At 47.9% G+C, this 18,562-nt stretch overlaps 1 protein-coding gene across 1 annotated transcript in view; it reads right to left on the reverse strand.

Annotated features, from left to right (window-relative positions):
* LOC139250220 (uncharacterized) overlaps positions 1 to 18,562 on the reverse strand; it is a gene marked incomplete at its 5' end in the record, with an annotated part of 267,845 nt that overhangs the window by 176,850 nt on the left and 72,433 nt on the right. The gene's annotated exons all lie outside the window — the stretch shown is intronic.

Below are 18,562 nucleotides of genomic sequence, written 5' to 3' on the forward strand. Positions count from 1 at the left end.
GTTCCAGATCACCACAAGCCTCTGTATGTGAAGAAATCTCTCCCCATTTCCCCTCGAGTCCTTCAAACCAATTATTTTAAATCTCTGTCCTCTGCTTACCGACCGCGCTTACCGGAGCAAACAGTTTCTCCTTCCTTGCTCTATCCAAACCACCTCACAAGATACCTCTTCGCTGCTCCCAGCAGAACAATCCCAGCTTCTCCAGGACCGGAACCAATGTCCTAGGGGGAGTGTTTGCTAGTGCTGTTGGGGGGGAGTTAAACTAATATGGCAGGGGGATGGGAACCAATGCAGGGAGACAGAGGGAAACAAAATGGAGACAGAAGCAAAAAACAGAAAGGAGATGGGTAAAAGTGCAGGGCAGGGAAACCCAAGGCAAAAAACAAAAAGGGCCACTGTACAGCAAAATTCTAAAGGGTCAAAGTGTAATAAAAAGGCAAGCCTGAAAGCTCGGTGCCTCAATGCGAGGAGTATTCGGAACCCAGGAGAGGGCTCTGAGCTAGTTAGAGTGGGTGAGAGCGCAGATGAACAGGACCCCAAGAAAGAATGCAAAAGAGAGGAGGCAACAGAGCAGAGTAGCACTGGGGTAAGTGAAAACCACAAGGTGATAGGAAGGGACAATATGTATAAATATAAAGGGGCTGCAGGAGGGGTCAAAACTAAAAATCATGGTTTAAAAACTAGTATTAAAACACTCTACCTAAACGCACGCAGCATTCAAAATAAAGTAAATGAGTTGACGGCACAAATCATTACAAATGGGTATGATTTGGTGGCTATTACAGAAACGTGGTTGCAGAGTGGCCAAGACTGTGAATTAAACATACAGGGGTATCAGACGATTCGGAAAGATAGACAAGAAGGGAAAGGAGGTGGGGTAGCTCTGTAAATAAAGGATGATATCAAGGCAGTTGTGAGAGACGATATTGGCTCTAATGAACAAAATGTTGAATCATTGTGGGTGGAGATTAGAGATAGTAAGGGAAAAAAGTCACTGGTGGGCGTAGTTTATAGGCCCCCAAATAATAACTTCACGGTGGAGCGGGCAATAATCAAGGGAATAATAGAGGCATGTGAAAAAGCAACGGCAGTAATCATGGGGGATTTTAACCTACATATCGATTGGTCAAATCAAATCGCACGGGGTAGCCTGGAAGAGGAATTCATAGAATGCATGCGGGATTTTTCTTAGAACAGTATGTTACAGAACCTACAAGGGAGCAAGCTATCTAAGATCTGGTCCTCTGTAATGAGACAGGAATAATAAACAATCTCCTAGTAAAAGATCCTCTCAGAATGAGTGATCACAGTATGGTTGAATTTGTAATACAGATTGAGGGTGAGGAAGTAGTGTCTCAAACGAGCGTACTATGCTTAAACAAAGTGGGATGAGGGCAGAGTTGGCTAAAGTAGACTGGAAACACAGACTAAACGGTGCCACAATTGAAGAACAGTGGAGGACTTTTAAGGAGCTCTTTCATAATGCTCAACAAAAATATATTCCAATGAAAAAGAAGGGTGGTAAGAGAAGGGATAACCAGCCGTGGATAACCAAGGAAATTAAGGAGAGTATCAAATTAAAAACCAATGCGTATAAGTTGGCCAAGGTTAGTGGGAAAATAGAAGATTGGGAAAATTTTAAACGACAGCAAAGAATGACTAAGAAAGCAATAAAGAAAGGAAAGATAGATTACAAAGGTAAACTTGCGCAAAACATAAAAACGGATAGTAAAAGCTTTTACAGATATATAAAACGGAAAAGAGTGACGAAAGTAAATGTTGGTCCCTTAGAAGATGAGAAGGGGGATCTAATAATGGGAAATGTGGAAATGGCTGAGACCTTAAACAATTATTTTGCTTCCGTCTTCACAGTGGAAGACACAGAAACACGCCAGAAATTGCTGGTCACAGGAATGTGAGAAGGGAGGACCTTGAGACAATCACTATAATTAGGGGGGTAGTGCTGGACAGGCTAATGGGACTCAAGGTGGACAAGTCCCCTGGTCCTGATGAAATGCATCCCAGGGTATTAAAAGAGATGGCGGAAGTTATAGCAGATGCATTCGTTATAATCTACCAAAATTCTCTGGACTCTGGGGAGGTACCAGCGGATTGGAAAGCAGCTAATGTAACGCCTCTGTTTACAAAAGGCAGGTAACTATAGGCCGGTTAGTTTAACATCTGTAGTGGGGAAAATGCTTGAAACTATCATTAAGGAAGAAATAGCGGGACATCTAGATAGGAATAGTGCAATCAAGCAGACGCAGCATGGATTCATGAAGGGGAAATCATGTTTAACTACTTTACTGGAATTCTTTGAGGATATAACGAGCATGGTGGATCGAGGTGTACCGATGGATGTGGTGTGTTTAGATTTTCAAAAGGCATTCAATAAGGTGCAACACAAAAGGTTACTGCAGAAGATAAAGGTACGTGAGGTCAGTGGAAGTGTATTAGCATGGATAGAGAATTGGCTGACGAACAGAAAGCAGAGAGTCGGGATAAATGGGTCCTTTTCGGGTTGGAAATCGGTGGTTAGTGGTGTGCCACAGGGATCGGTGCTGGGACCACAACTGTTTACAATATACATAGATGACCTGGAAGAGGGGACAGAGTGTAGTGTAACAAAGTTTGAAGATGACACAAAGATTAGTGGGAAAGCGGGATGTGTAGAGGACACAGATAGGCTGCAAAGAGATTTAGATAGGTTAAGCGAATGGGCTAAGGTTTGGCAGATGGAATACAATGTCGGAAAGTGTGAGGTCATCCACCTTGGGAAAAAAAACAGAAAAAGGGAATATTATTTGAATGGGGAGAAATTACAACATGCTGCGGTGCAGAGGGACCTGGGGGTCCTCGTGCATGAATCCCAAAAAGTTAGTTTGCAGGTGCAGCAGGTAATCAGGAAGGCGAATGGAATGTTGGCCTTCATTGCGAGAGGGATGGAGTACAAAAGCAGGGAGGTCCTTCTGCAACTGTATAGGTAATTGGTGAGGCCGCACGTGGAGTACTGTGTGCAGTTTTGGTCACCTTACTTAAGGAAGGATATACTAGCTTTGGAGGGAGTACAGAGACGATTCACTAGGCTGATTCCGGAGATGAGGGGGTTACCTTATGATGATAGATTGAGTAGACTGGGTCTTTACTCGTTGGAGTTCAGAGGGATGAGGGGTGATCTTATAGAAACATTTAAAATAGAGGCAGAGAGGTTGTTTCCACTGGTCGAGGAGACTAGAACGAGGGAGCACAGCCTTAAAATACGGGGGAGCCAATTTAAAACCGAGTTGAGAAGGAATTTCTTCTCCCAGAGGGTTGTGAATCTGTGGAATTCTCTGCCCAAGGAAGCAGTTGAGGCTAGCTCATTGAATGTATTCAAGTCACCGATAGATAGATTTTTAACCAATGAGGGAATTAAGGGTTACGGGGAGCGGGCGGGTAAGTGGAGCTGAGTCCACGGCCAAATCAGCCATGATCTTGTTGAATGGCGGAGCAGGCTCGAGGGGCTAGATGGCCTACTCCTGTTCCTAATTCTTATGTTTATGTTCTTATGTCTCTCAACCTAATGCTCCCTCGTCCCAGCTATCCTCATGGGAAACCTCCTCCGCACAATCTCCAAGTTCTTGACATTCTTCCTGAAGTGCGGTGCCCAGAATTGGACACAATACACTCGCGGGGTTTCTCTTGAATTCCCCACTGGATTTATTCGTGACTATCTTACATTTATGGCCCTATCAAACTCCGTCATCATTTTATAAACCTCTATCAGGCCACCCCTCAGCCTTCTCTTTTCCAGAGAAAAGAGCCCCAGTCTGTTCAATCTTTCCTAATAGTTACAATCTCTCAGTTCTCGTATCATTCTAGTAAATATATTTTGCACTTTTTAAACTCCTCTGTATCCTTTTTTATAATATGGAGACCAGAACTGTGCACAGTGCTCCAAGTGTGGTCTAACCAAGGTATATGGACACCAGAACAGTGCACAGTGCTCCAAGTGTGGTCTAACCAAGGTATATGGAGACCAGAACTGTGCACATTGTTCCAAGTGTGGTTTAACCAAGGTATATGGAGACCAGAACTGTGCAGTGCTCCAAGTGTGGTCTAACCAAGGTATATGGAGACCAGAACTGCGTAGTCTAACCAAGATTCTATCAAAGTTTAATATAACTTCTCGGTTTTCCAATTCTTTTCTCCAGAAATTAACTTCAGGGTTTAGTTTGAATTTTGTGTGGACTTGTTAACCTGCATTGCTACTCTTAGTGAATTAATAATCAGGAATACGAGGAGGCCATTCAGCTCATCAATCTGATACACAGGAACAGGATGAGACCATTCAGCTCCCCCTTACCCAGCTCCCAAGCCTGTTACACCGAAATAGGAGAAGGCCATTCTGCCCTATGTGGGATATTAATGGGTATGGAGAGTGAGTAGGATTAGATTGGGTGGCATATTAAAGGTTAGGGGATTAAGCAGGAGAGTAGAATTAGACTTGGTGGGATAGTAAAGGGTGCAGGGAGTGAGGGGGAGAGTGGGATTAGACTGGGTGGCATATTAAGGGGTACGGGAAGTGAGATTTGACTGGATAGGATATTAAAGGGTATGGGGAGTGAGTGGGATTAGACTGGGCGGGATGGTATGGGGAGTGAGGGGAGAGTGGGATTCGACTGGGTGGGATATTAAAGGTTGCGGGGAGTGAGGGAAAAGTGGGATTAGACTGGGTGGGATATTGAAGGCTGTGGGGAGTGAAGGGGAGAGTGGGATTAGACTGGGTGGGATATTACAGGGTGCGGGGAATGAGGGGGAGAGTGGGATTAGACTGGGTGGGATATTACAGGATGAGGGGAGTGAGGGGGAGATTGGGATATCAAAGGGTGCGAGGAGTGAGGAGGAGAGTGGGATCAGAATGGGTGGGATATTAAGGGGTATAGGGAGTCTGGGGTAGAGTGGGATTAGACTGGGTGGGATATTAAAGGGTACGGGAAGTGAGGGGGAGAGTGAGATTTGACTGGGTAGGATATTAAAGGGTATGGGGAGTGAGTGGGATTAGACTGGGTGGGATATTAAAGGATGTGGGGAGTGAGGGGAGAGTGGGATTAGACTGGGTGGGATATTAAAGGGTATGGAGAGTGAGGGGAGAGAGGGATTAGACTGGGTGGGATATTAAAGGGTATGGAGAGTGAGGGGGAGAGTGGGATTAGACTTGGTGGGATATTAAAGGGTGCGGGGAGTGAGGGATTAGACTGGGTGGGATATTAAAGAGTATGGAGAGTGAGGGGGAGAGTGGGATTAGACTGGGTGGGATACTAAAGGGTGCGGGGAGTGAGGGATTAGACTGGGTGGGATATTAAAGGGTATAGAGAGTCAGGGGGAGAGTGGGATTAGACTGGGTGGGATATTAAAGGGTATAGAGAGTGAGGGGAGAGATGAATTAGACTGGGTGAGATATTAAAGGGTATGGAGAGTGAGGGGAGAGATGGATTAGACTGGGTGGGATATTAAAGGATATGGAGAGTGAGGGGAGAGAGGGATTAGACTGGGTGGGATATTAAAGGGTATGGAGAGTGAGGGAGAGAGGGATTAGACTGGGTGGGATATTAAAGGGTATGGAGAGTGGGATTAGACTTGGTGGGATATTAAAGGGTGCGGGGAGTGAGGGATTAGACTGGGTGGGATATTAAAGAGTATGGAGAGTGAGGGGGAGAGTGGGATTAGACTGGGTGGGATACTAAAGGGTGCGGGGAGTGAGGGATTAGACTGGGTGGGATATTAAAGGGTATAGAGAGTCAGGGGGAGAGTGGGATTAGACTGGGTGGGATATTAAAGGGTATAGAGAGTGAGGGGAGAGAGGGATTAGACTGGGTGAGATATTAAAGGGTATGGAGAGTGAGGGGAGAGATGGATTAGACTGGGTGGGATATTAAAGGATATGGAGAGTGAGGGGAGAGAGGGATTAGACTGGGTGGGATATTAAAGGGTATGGAGAGTGAGGGAGAGAGTGGGATTAGACTGGGTGGGATATTAAAGGGTATGGGGGGTGGGAGAGAGTGAGATTAAACTGGGTGGGATATTAAAGGGTGCGGGGAGTGAGTGGGAGAGTGGGATTAGACTGGGTGGGATATTAAAGGGTGAGGGGGAGAGTGGGATTAGACTGGGAAGGGATATTAAAGGGTATGGAGAGTGAGGGGGAGAGTGGGATTAGACTGGGTAGGATATTAAAGTGTGCTGGGAGTGAGGGGGAGAGTTGGATTAGACTGGGTGGGATATTAAAGGGTGAGGGGGAGAGTGGGATTAGACTGGGAAGGGATATTAAAGGGTATGAAGAGTGAGGGGGAGAGTGGGATTAGACTGGGTAGGATATTAAAGGGTGCTGCGAGTGAGGGGGAGAGTTGGATTAGACTGGGTGGGATATTAAAGGGTGCAAGGTGTGAGTTAGACTGGGTGGGATATTAAAGGGTGCAGGGAGTGAGGGGGAAGAGTGGGATTAGAGTGGGTGGGATATTAAAGGGTGCGGGGAATGAGGGGGAGAGTGGGATTAGACTGGGTGGGATATTAAAGGGTGAGGGGGAGAGTGGGATTAGACTGGGAAGGGATATTAAAGGGTATGGAGAGTGATGGGGAGAGTGGGATTAGACTGGGTAGGATATTAAAGTGTGCTGGGAGTGAGGGGGAGAGTTGGATTAGACTGGGTGGGATATTAAAGGGTGCTGCGAGTGAGAGGGAGAGTGGGATTAGACTCGGTGGGATATTGAAAGGTGCAGGGGGTGAGCGGAAAGGATCCAATTGGATGCAATCTTTCGGCTCACTTGGTGTTCAGGGATTTGCCATGGATGGGGCGGGGTTGAGAGGTGGGAGGGTTGCCGGAGAATGGGCTTCCATCCCGTGAATTCTATTGAAGGCGAGCTTTCCACTTTTACGATTATTGACTCGCACGCCCAATTCGATCGCTAATGAGCCGAGTCTTTCTCACCTTGTTCTCCTGCACTGGTCCAGGAAAAGTTAATTTCCGATCTGACCTGCCCGGTCCCCCCGTCAGAGAACATAAGAAATAGGAGCAGGAGTAGACCATATGGCCCCCACGAGCCTGCTCCGCCATTTAATACGATCATGGCTGATCCGATCATGGACTCAGCTCCACTTCCCTGCCCACTCCCCATAACTCTTTATTCCCTTATCAGTTAAGAAACTGTCTATTTCTGTCTTAAATTTATTCAATGTCCCAGCTTCCACAGCTCTCTGAGGCAGCGAATTCCACAGATTTACAACCCTTTGAGAGAAGAAATTCCTCCTCATCTCAGTTTTAAATGGGCGGCCCCTTATTCTAAGACCATGCCCCTTAGTTCTAGTCTCCCCCATCAGTGGAAACATCCTCTCTGCATCCACCTTGTTGAGCCCCCTCATAATCTTATACGTGTCGATAAGATCACCTCTCATTCTTCTGAATTCCAATGAGTTGAGGCCCAACCTCCTCAACCTTTCCTCATAAGTCAACCCCTCATCCCCGGAATCAACCAAGTGAACCTTCTCTGAACTGCCTCCAAAGCAAGTATATCCTTTCGTAAATATGGAAAACAAAACTGTACCACAGGTGTGGCCTCACCAATACCCTGTATAACCTTGCTTTTATACTCCATCCCCTTTGCAATAAAGGCCAGAGAGACGCATCCTGCCTGCTTCCTCTCGGGGACTTGGATTAACACCTGTTTGCCAGAGGTGTTAAAGGTCAATGTCTGCCCCACTGCCCCACCTACCACTTCTAGTCCCCCACACACCCTTGGTAACTCACCAGATTCCACGCTAGCCGTTGCCTTGGTAAGGAGAAGGAGCACCACTGCTCCCAGGATCTTCATCTTCAGAGATGCGCGAGATCTCCAGGAGCTGAAGTTGAGCCTGAACACTCCTGAATTTATACATCCCAACTCCGCCCTCTTCCCCATCAAGTGGGTTCTCAAATATCCCACAGGCTTTGTCTGGTAGTTGATGCCTTACAAATGGTGGAGTATCAAATTCAACTTGTAGGTGGAGTCTGATGCCAGGGTTGTCATGGGAGATCACGAAAGGCTCTCACTTCTACAGTGGTTTTTCATAAGAACATAAGAAATAGGAGCAGGAGTAAGCCATAGAGCCCCTCGAGCCTGTTCCGCCATTTAATACGATCATGGCTGATCCGATCATGGATTCGGGTCCACTTCCCTGCCCGCTCCCCATAACCCCTTATTCCCTTATCAGTTAAGAAACTGTCTATCTCTATCTTAAATCCATTCAATGTCCCAGCTTCCACAGCTCTCTGAGGCAGCGAATTCCACAGATTTACAACCCTCTGAGAGAAGAAATTCCTCCTCATCTCGGTTTTAAATGGGCGGCCCCTTATTCTAACATTATGCCCCCTAGTTCTAGTCTCCCCCATCAGTGGAAACATCCTCTCTGCATCCACCTTGTCAAGCCCCCTCATAATCTTATACATTTCGATAAGCACCTCTCATTCTTCTGAATTCCAATGAGTAGAGACCCAACCTACTCAACCTGTCCTCATAAGTCAACCCCCTTATCACCGGAATCAACGGAGTGAACCTTCTCTGAACTGCCTCCAAAGCAAGTATATCCTTTCGTAAATATGGAAACCAAAACTGCACGCAGTATTCCAGGTGTGGCCTCACCAATACCCTGTATAACTGTAGCAAGACTTCCCTGCTTTTATACTCCGTCCGCTTTGCTATAAAGGCCAAGATTCCATGGGCCTTCCTGATCACTTGCTATACCTGCATACTATCCTTTTATGTTTCATGCACAAGTACCCCCAGGTCAAAGGGTTTGATTAGGGCAGGGAAAATAGAGTACGAGAGGAAGCTTGCAGGGAACATTAAGACGGACTGCAAAAGTTTCTATAGATATGTAAAGAGAAAAAGGTTAGTAAAGACAAACGAAAGTCCTCTGCAGTCAGAATCAGGGGAAGTCATAACGGGGAACAAAGAAATGGCAGACCAACTGAACAAGTACTTTGGTTCGGTATTCACTAAGGAGGACACAAACAACCTTCCGGATATAAAAGGGGTTAGAGGGTCTAGTAAGAAGGAGGAACTGAGGGAAATCCTTATTAGTCGGAATATTGTGTTGGGGAAATTGATGGGATTGAAGGCCAATAAATCGCAGGGACTGATGGATTGCATCCCAGAGTATTTAAGGAGGTGGCCTTGGAAATAGCGGATGCATTGACAGTCATTTTCCAACATTCCATTGACTCTGGATCAGTTCCTATCAAGTGGAGGGTAGCCAATGTAACCCCACTTTTTAAAAAAGGAGGGAGAGAGAAAACAGGGAATTATCGACCGGTCAGCCTGACATCGGTCGTGGGTAAAATGATGGAATCAATTATTAAGGATGTCATAGCAGTGCATTTGGAAAGAGATGAAATGATAGGTCCAAGTCAGCATGGATTTGTGAAAGGGAAATCATGCTTGACAAATCTTCTGGAATTTTTTGAGGATCTTTCCAGTAAAGTGGACAAGGGAGAACCAGTTGATGTGGTGTATTTGGACTTTCAGAAGGCTTTCGACAAGGTCCCACACAAGAAATGAATGTGCAAAGTTAAAGCACATGGGATTGGGGATAGTGTGCTGATGTGGATTGAGAACTGGTTGGCAGACAGGAAGCAAAGAGTAGGAGTAAATGGGTACTTTTCAGAATGGCAGGCAGTGACTAGTGGGGTACCGCAAGGTTCTGTGCTGGGGCCCCAGCTGTTTACATTGTACATTAATGATTTAGACGAGGGGATTAAATGTAGTATCTCCAAATCTGCGGATGACACTAAGTTGGGTGGCAGTGTGAGCTGCAAGGAGGATGCTATGCGGCTGCAGAGTGACTTGGATAGGTTAGGTGAGTGGGCAAATGCATGGCAGATGAAGTATAATGTGGATAAATGTGAGGTTATCCACTTTGGTGGTAAAAACAGAGAGACAGACTATTATCTGAATGGTGACAGATTAGGAAAAGGGGAGGTGCAATGAGACCTGGGTGTCATGGTACATCAGTCATTGAAGTCTGGCATGCAGGTACAGCAGGCGGTTAAGAAAGCAAATGGCATGTTGGCCTTCATAGCGAGGGGATTTGAGTACAGGGGCAGGGAGATGTTACTACAGTTGTACAGGGCCTTGGTGAGGCCACACCTGGAGTATTGTGTACAGTTTTAGTCTCCAAACTTGAGGAAGGACATTCTTGCTATTGAGGGAGTGCAGCGAAGGTTCACCAGACTGATTCCCGGGATGGCGGGACTGACATATCAAGAAAGACTGGATCAACTGGGCTTGTATTCACTGGAGTTCAGAAGAATGAGAGGGGATCTCATAGAAACATTTAAAATTCAGATGGGTTTCGACATGTTAGATGCAGGAAGAATGTTCCCAATGTTGGGGAAGTCCAGAACCAGGGGTCACAGTCTAAGGATAAGGGGTAAGCCATTTAGGACCGAGATGAGGAGAAACTTCTTCACCCAGAGAGTGGTGAGCCTGTGGAATTCTCTACCACAGAAAGTTGTTGAGGCCAATTCACTAAATATATTCAAAAAAGAGTTAGATGTAGTCCTTACTACTAAGGGGATCAAGGGGTATGGCGAGAAAGCAGGAATGGGGTACTGAAGTTGCATGTTGAGCCATGAACTCATTGAATGGCGGTGCAGGCTCGAAGGGCCAAATGGCCTACTCCTGCACCTATTTTCTATGTTTCTATGTCCCGCTGTACTGCAGCACTTTGCAATCTTTCTCCATTTAAATAATAACTTGCTCTTTGATTTTTTTCTGCCAAAGTGCATGACCTCACACTTTCCAACATTATGCTCCATCTGACAAATTTTTGCCCACTCACTTAGCCTGTCTATGTCCTTTCACACCACCTCAGGACGGCCCCAGCACTTCATAGCCCATGTGGTAATGAGCAGTTAATCGTTTATTTTAGTCCTGTTGGTTGACGGATAAATATTAGGACACCGGTGAGAACTCCCCTGCTCTTCTTCCAATCGTGTTCATGGGATCTTATAAGTCCATCGGAGGGGACAGACAGTGCCTTGGTTTAATGCCTCATTTGAAACACGGCACCTCCGACAGTCCCTCCCTCAGTACTGCCCCTCCGACAGTGCGGCACTCCCTCAGTACTGCCCTTCCGACAGTGCGGCGCTCCCTCAATACTGCCCCTCCGACAGTGCGGCACTCCCTCAGTACTGCCCCTCCGACAGTGCGGCGCTCCCTCAGGACTGCCTCTCCGACAGTGCGGCACTCCCTCAGTACTGGCAATGCAAGGGCAAGGATCGCACTGAAAATCCACCCTGTGGGGAGGGAGTTAGAAGGTAAACCTGTGTCAACCGCTCCCATCAGATCATAGAACCTTACAGCACAGAAAGAGTCCACTCGGCCCATCGTGCCTATGCCGGCTCTTTGGTCGAGCTATCCAATTAATCCCACTCCCCTACACTTTCCCCATAGTCATAAGAACATAAGAAATAGGAGCAGGAATAGGCCCCTCGAGCCTGCTCTGCCATTTAATTAAGATCATGGTTGATCTGATCATGGACTCAGCTCCACTTCCCTGCCCGCTCCCCATAACCCTTTACTCCCTTATCACACAAAAATCTGTCTATCTCTGTCTTAAATATATTCAATGCCCCAGCCTCCACAGCTCTCTGGGGCAGAGAATTCCACAAATTTACAACACTCTGAGAGAAGAAATTCCTCCTCATCTCAGTTTTAAATGGGCGGCCCCTTATTCTGAGACGATGTCCCCTAGTTTTAGTTTCCCCTATGAGTGGACATATCCTCTCTGCATCCACCTTGTCGAACCTCCTCATTATCTTATATGTTTCAATAAGATGTGTAGAGGCCCAACCTCCTCAACCTTTCCTCATAAGTCAACCCCCTCATTTTTTAAATCAACCTGGTGAACCTTCACTGAACTGCCTCCAATGCAATTATATCCTTCTTTAAATACGAGATCAAAACTGTACGCAGTATTCCAGGTGTGGCCTCACCAATACCCTGTACAGTTGTAGCAGGCCTTCTCTGCTTTTATACTCCATCCCCCTTGCAATTAAGGCCAACATTCCATTGGCCTTCCTGATTACTTGCTGTACCTGCTAACTTTTTGTATTTAATGAACAAGGACCTCAGGGTCCCTCTGTACCACAGCACTTCTTCCCTTGAAATACTTAATTAGTTATCCAGTTCTCTTTTGAAATTTACTATCGAATCTTCTTCCACCGCACTTTCAGGTTCGCTGTGTAAAAAACATCGTTCCTCATGTTGCCTCTGGTTCATTTGCCAATCACCGTCAATCTGTGTCCCTCTGGCTGCCATCCCTTCCGCCACTGGGAACAGTTTCTCCTTATTTACGCTATCAAAATCCTTTGTGATTTTGAACACCTCTAACAAATCTTCTCTCAACCTTCTCTGCTCTAAGGAGAACAACTCCAGCTTCTCCAGTCTCTCCACATAACTGAAGTCCCTCATCCCCTGGTACCATTCTGGTCAATCTCCTCTGCATACTCTCCAAGGCCTTGATATTCTTCCTAAAGTGCAGTGCCCAGAATTGGACACAATACTCCAGCTGGGGCCTAACCAGTGTGTTATAAAGATTTAGCATCGCACCGCACCTCACGATGAGTTATATTGACCGGGCTAACGGGGTTAAATTATGAGGGACAGAGGAAATGAAGGACTCCTCTCTTTGATGGGGAGGCAGGCGGCTGGGTCAGAGACTGACCTTCCACCTTCTGGCAAACTAGGGATCGAATACCAGCCCACTCTTCAGTGCCAGTCCATGTACTCACCTGGACCTCTGCATCGTCTCCTTGACGCTCGTGTGTTGACAGTAAAAGATATGTCGGCAAATTCGCTGGGAACAAAATGTATGCCCGAATGGAGGGGAGGGGAGGGTATTAATCAGTGGTTTAACGCTCAGTCACAAAGCCTCTGTGTCAAACCAGCCCCCATTTGCAATCTGATCCCTCAACTCCCGCCCAATAATTGAGAACTGGGCTGGGACACAGAAATTTCCTGAATAGCATTCCGTGCGACATCAGGGAATTAAAAGATGGGGTTTCCTGGGGTTGAATGAAGCTGTGTATCAGACACCAGCACTGGTGCAGGAGGGTGACTGTACCCTTACACGCACATCTCACACGTGAGCTGTGCGGTGTTCCTGAAAGCTTGTAGACTGAATTCTTGCATAATCTGCACTCATGGAGGGTGAACCACTACCTTGTCTGGTGTTGTACGGACCGTGTGTGTCTCAGTGTCTCCTGTCATCGCCATCATCATCATCATTAGGCAGTCCCTCGAAATGAGGATGACTTGCTTCCACTCCGAAAAGGGATGAGTTCACAGGTGTTTCAATGATATTCCAGATCCCAAACTACATCTTGCAGGATGGAAGACGCATGTGCGTGGATTTTTTTTTAACATGTGGTGGCCATTGCACCCCAACCGCAGTGGTATGCAGAGGGAGCGGCGTGCCGTGTCCCCTGTACCCCACCCCCCCACCCATGTGTGTGTCTCAGTGTCAGCTCCTGTACGCACTGTGTGTGCCTCAGTGTCGGCTCCTGTACATGTGCGGTACACAGCGGGTAAAAGGAGAGCAATTAATAATTATGGACTACTGCGTTTCAATTGTCAAATCTGGTGTCAGTACCAGTTATATAAGGTTTGTCGGATAAATTGGCTCCAATCCAAGGAGCTTTGTTCATGGATAGTGAGGGAACATAAGAAATAGGGGCAGGAGTAGGCCATACGGCCCCTCGAGCCTGCTCCGCCATTTAATACGATCATAGTTGATCCGATCGTGGACTCAGCTCCACTTCCCTGCCCGCTCCCCATAACCCCTTATTCCGTTATCGGTTAAGAAACTGTCTACATCTTTCTTAAATATATTCAATGTCCCGGCTCCCACAGCTCTCTGAGGCAGCGAATTCCACAGATTTACAACCCTCTGAGAGAAGAAATCCCTCCTCATCTCAGTTTTAAATGGGCGGCCCCTTATTCTAAGACCATGCCCCCTAGTTCTCGTCTCCCCCATCAGTGGCAACATCCTCTCTGCATCCACCTTGTCAAGCCCCCTCATAATCTTATACGTTTCGATAAGATCACCTCTCATTCTTCTGAACTCCAATGAGTAGAGGCCCAACCTACTCAACCTTTCCTCATAAGTCACCCCCTCATCTCTGGAATCAACCGAGTGAACCTTCACTGAACTGCCTCCAAAGTAAGTAGATCCTTTCGTAAATATGGAAACCAAAACTGCACGCAGTATTCCAGGTGTGGCCTCACCAATACCCTGTATAACTGGAGCAAGACTTCCCTGCTTTTATACTCCATCTCTTTGCAATAAAGGCCAAGATTCTATTGGATTTCCTGATGAAGAGGGATTGAGTAGATTGGGCCTATACTCTTCTGAGGTTTCGAAGAATGAGAGGTAATTGAAACATATACATTTCTGAGAGGGGATTGACAGGGTAGATGCAGGGAGAATGTTCCCCCCTGGCTGGGGAATCTAGAACCAGGCGTCACACAGTCTCAGGATAAGGGATCGGCCATTTAGGAAGGACTGAGATGAGGAGGAATTTCTTCACTCAGATGAATCTTTGGAATTCTCTACCCCAGAGGGCTTTGGAGGTTCAGTCGTTGAACATATTCAAGGCTAAGATTGAAAGATTTTTGGACTCGAGCGAATCAAGGGATCGCGCGGGAAAGTGGAACTGAGGTCAAAGATCAGCCATGATCGTATTGAACGGTGGAGGAGAATGGAGAGGCCATATGGCCTACTCCTGCTCCTATTCTTTATGTTCTTCGGGGAGCCCCTGTTATTAATGGGCAGTGGGGAGGTGGGGGGGTGGGGTGAGGTGGGATTGGGAAATGGGGAAAGTAGGCTCAGTCCTGGGTGTCGGTCTTAACGGCGGGGGTCTAATTTCAATAAAGACCTGATTGGATGGGAAAGCAAATTGCGAGGACTCACAAAATCTGCAAAGGGATATAAACAGGCTAATTAAGTGGGCAAAAATTTGGCAGCTGGAGTATAATGTGGGAAAATGTGAGGTTATCCACTTTGGCAGAAATAATAGAACAGCAAATTATAATTTAAATGGAGAAAAATTGCAAAGTGCTTCAGTACAGAGAGACCTGGGGGTCCTTGTGCATGAAACAGGTACAGCAAGTGATCAGGAAGGCCAATGGAATCTTGGCCTTTACTGCAAGAGGGATGGAGTATAAAAGCAAGGAAGTCCTACTACAACTGTACAGGATATTGGTGAGGCCACACCTGGAGTACTGCGTCCAGTTTTGGTCTCCGTATTTAAGGAGGGATTGCATTGGAGGCATTTGGCTGATTCCGGAGACGAGGAGGTTGACTTATGAGGATAGGTTGAGTAGGTTGGGCCTTTACACATTGGAGTTCAGAAGAATGAGAGGAGATCTTATCAAAACATATAAGATAATGAGGGGGCTCGACAAGGTGGATGCAGAGAGGATATTTCCACTTTGCATCCACTAAAACTTGGGGGGCACAGTTTCAGAATAAGGGACTGCCCATTTAAAACTGAGATGAGGAGGAATTTCTTCTCTGAGGGTTGTAAATCTATGGAATTCTCTGCCCCAGAGAGCTGTGGAGGCAGGGTCATTGAATATATTTAAGGTGGAGATAGATTTTTGAGCCATAAGGGATTAATGGGTTATTGGAAACGGGTGGGTAAGTGCAGCTGAGCCCAAGATCGAATCAGCGATGATCTTATTGAATGGTGGAGCAGGCTTCAGGGGCCGAATGGCTGACTCCTGCTTCTGTTTCTTATGTTCTGATTGGGAGCTGGATGGGAGCGGGAATTAGCAGGAAGTCACAAGCCGAGATCTGTGGGGTTGGTTCCCGGCAATCAGTAGGGAACGGGGGGACGTGGGGAAGGAGAGCGTGGGCCAGGATCAGGGCTGGGGGAGGAAGGCCCAAGGCTTCGCTGCGCTGTCTGGGGCTCCTCCTAGTCCGCAAGGAGTGCTGAAAGGAGCAGCTCTTAATGTCAAATTGACTAGGCCCTGCTTGCCTCGTCCTAGGGCCTGGTTTGGGGTTTTTACCCCCTCCCCTCTGCCCACCGCGTAGGGGTAAAATCGAGTCCCCAAATCTGGGCTCACGGGTAATGGGAGGGGTAATAGTCTCTGATTTCTAGGGGTAGGGAGGTGTCTGCTTGAGATATTAGGATGGGGAGGTGCGGGGAGTTAAGAGTGCAGTCAAACCCATCTTCAGCATCATAGGCAGTCCCTTGAAATTGAGGAAGACTTGCTTCCACTCTAAAAGTGAGTTCTCAGGTGACTGAACAGTCCAATACGGGAATTACACTCTCTGTCACAGGTGGGACAGACAGTGGTTGAAGGAAAGGGTGGGTGGGGAGTCTGGCTTGCCGCATGCTTCTTCCGCTGTCTGCGCTTGTTTTCTGCATGCTCTCGGCGACAAGACTCCAGGTGCTCAGCGCCCTCCCGGATGCTCTTCCTCCACTTACAGCGGTCTTTGGCCTTGGACTCCCAGGTGTCGGTGGGGATGTTGCACTTTATTAAGGAGGGTGTCCTTGAAATGTTTCCTCTGCCCACCTTGGGCTCGCTTGCCGTGCAGGAGTTCTGAGTAGAGCGCTTGCTTTGGGAGTCTCATGTCGGGCTGCAGACACTGTGGCCAGCCCAGTGGAGCTGATCGGGTGTGGTCAGTGCTTCGATGCTGCAGATGTTAGCCTGATCGAGAAAACTGATGTTGATGCGTCTGTCCTCCCAGGGGATTTGCAGGATCTTGCGGAGACAGCGTTGGCGGTATTTCTCCAGCGACTTGAGGTGTTTACTGTACATGGTCCATGTCTCTGAGCCGTACAGGAGGGCGGGTATCACTACAGCCCTGTAGACCATGAGCTTGGTGGCAGATTTGAGGGCCTGGTATTCGAACACTCTTTTCCTCAGGCAGCCGAAGGCTGTGCTGGCGCACTGGAGGTGGTATTGGACCTCATCGTCGATGTCTGCCCTTGCTGATAATAGGCTCCCGAGGTATTGTTGTTCACGTTGTCCAGAGCCACGCCATGGGTTTTGATGACCGGGGACAGTGCTGTGTGGTGGAGTTAGGTTGGTGGAGGACCTTTGTCTTACGGATGTTTAGTGTAAGGCCTATGCTTTCATACGCCTCGGTGAAGATGTTGACTTTGATCCACAGGGATCATCGGCAGCGTGAACTGGGAGGGACGGTCAGAACTCCAGGTCGCCCAGGCTACTAGGCTGTGCTTACCCCTTTAAGGGTTAAAGGGGTACGTCAGCAAAGCCCGGGTCACATGTTCGATTCCACTTTCCAATCAATACGTGGGGTGGTTGCGACGGCAACAGGTGGTAACATTGGCATGTGACCAAAGCAGAGCGAGGGATCATTTACTGAGGATGTTACATAATATAATTACAGGGAAATTCAAGAGCAGGAGATAATGAGAGAGAGCTCGGAGACTCGCAGTCAGGAGCCACCAGCTCACTCCCAGAGGCTCAGTGTGTCCGGAGGTTGACCAGCCCCTCGTCCCCTCCCCTCCCCAACAGAAACCACCCAAACTCCGATCACCGGCCACACATCATTTCACGTTTATTCAGCTCAACCTTCCGTCTCTGTTGCACCGGGAGATTGTCGCAGGGTTCAGAGAGAGTGAGGCCACGTCCGGAGGAGGTCGTGCTGGAGAGAAAAAGGGAGAGGGAGGGAGGATAAGAGAGAGAGAGTCGGAAGGAGAGAGACAGAGAAGGAGAGAGACAGAGAGAGAGAAAGGACAGGAGAGAGAGAGAAACAGGGAGAGAGGGAGGGAAGGAGGGAGGGAGAGAATGAGGGAGAAGACAGAAAGAGAGAAAGTGAGAGGAGAAAGAGAGAGCAAGGGACAGTGAGGGAGACAGAGAGAGAGAGAGAGAAAGAGGAAGAAGGGTAGGGAGGGAAGGGGAGGAGAGAGACATAAAGAGAGACAGAGTTGGAGGGAAAAAGGGGGGTAGGGAGTGAGTGAGAGAGAGAGTCAGAGAGAGAGGGAGGGAAGGAGAGAGAGATGGAGCAGGAGGGATGAAGAGAGAGAGGGAGGGGGAGGGAGAGAGAGAGAGAGAGAGAGAGAGAAAGTGGGAGAGGAAGCGAAAAAGGGAGCGAGAGAGAGAGAGAGAGATGGAGCAGGAGAGGGAGGGAGAGGGAGAGAGAGACCAAGCAAGAGAGTGGGAAGGAGAGAGGGAGAGAGAGAGACAGAGACAGAGAGAGAGAGAGGGAAAACATAGATGAACAAGTGAGTGAGGCAAACATCAACCCTCCCCAACAGATCGGGGTAAATGCCCCACACACCGAGCAGGAATGGCCCAGGGTTACAGAGCGTAGGAACCAGCCCGGGCTACTGTGGGTGACGATAGGATCTGTGGGGACTCCTCACCTCCCAAACTGTGGGGACTCCTCACAGCCCCCTCCCAAACTGTGGGACTCCTCACCCCCACCCCCGGAAACTGTGGTGACTCCTCACCTCCTCCCAACTGTGGGGACTCTTCACCCCCCCCCCCACAAACCGTGGGGACTCCTTAAC

Source organism: Pristiophorus japonicus, unplaced genomic scaffold, assembly GCF_044704955.1.
Source record: "Pristiophorus japonicus isolate sPriJap1 unplaced genomic scaffold, sPriJap1.hap1 HAP1_SCAFFOLD_351, whole genome shotgun sequence".
In the NCBI taxonomy this organism is placed as follows: Eukaryota; Metazoa; Chordata; class Chondrichthyes; family Pristiophoridae; genus Pristiophorus; species Pristiophorus japonicus.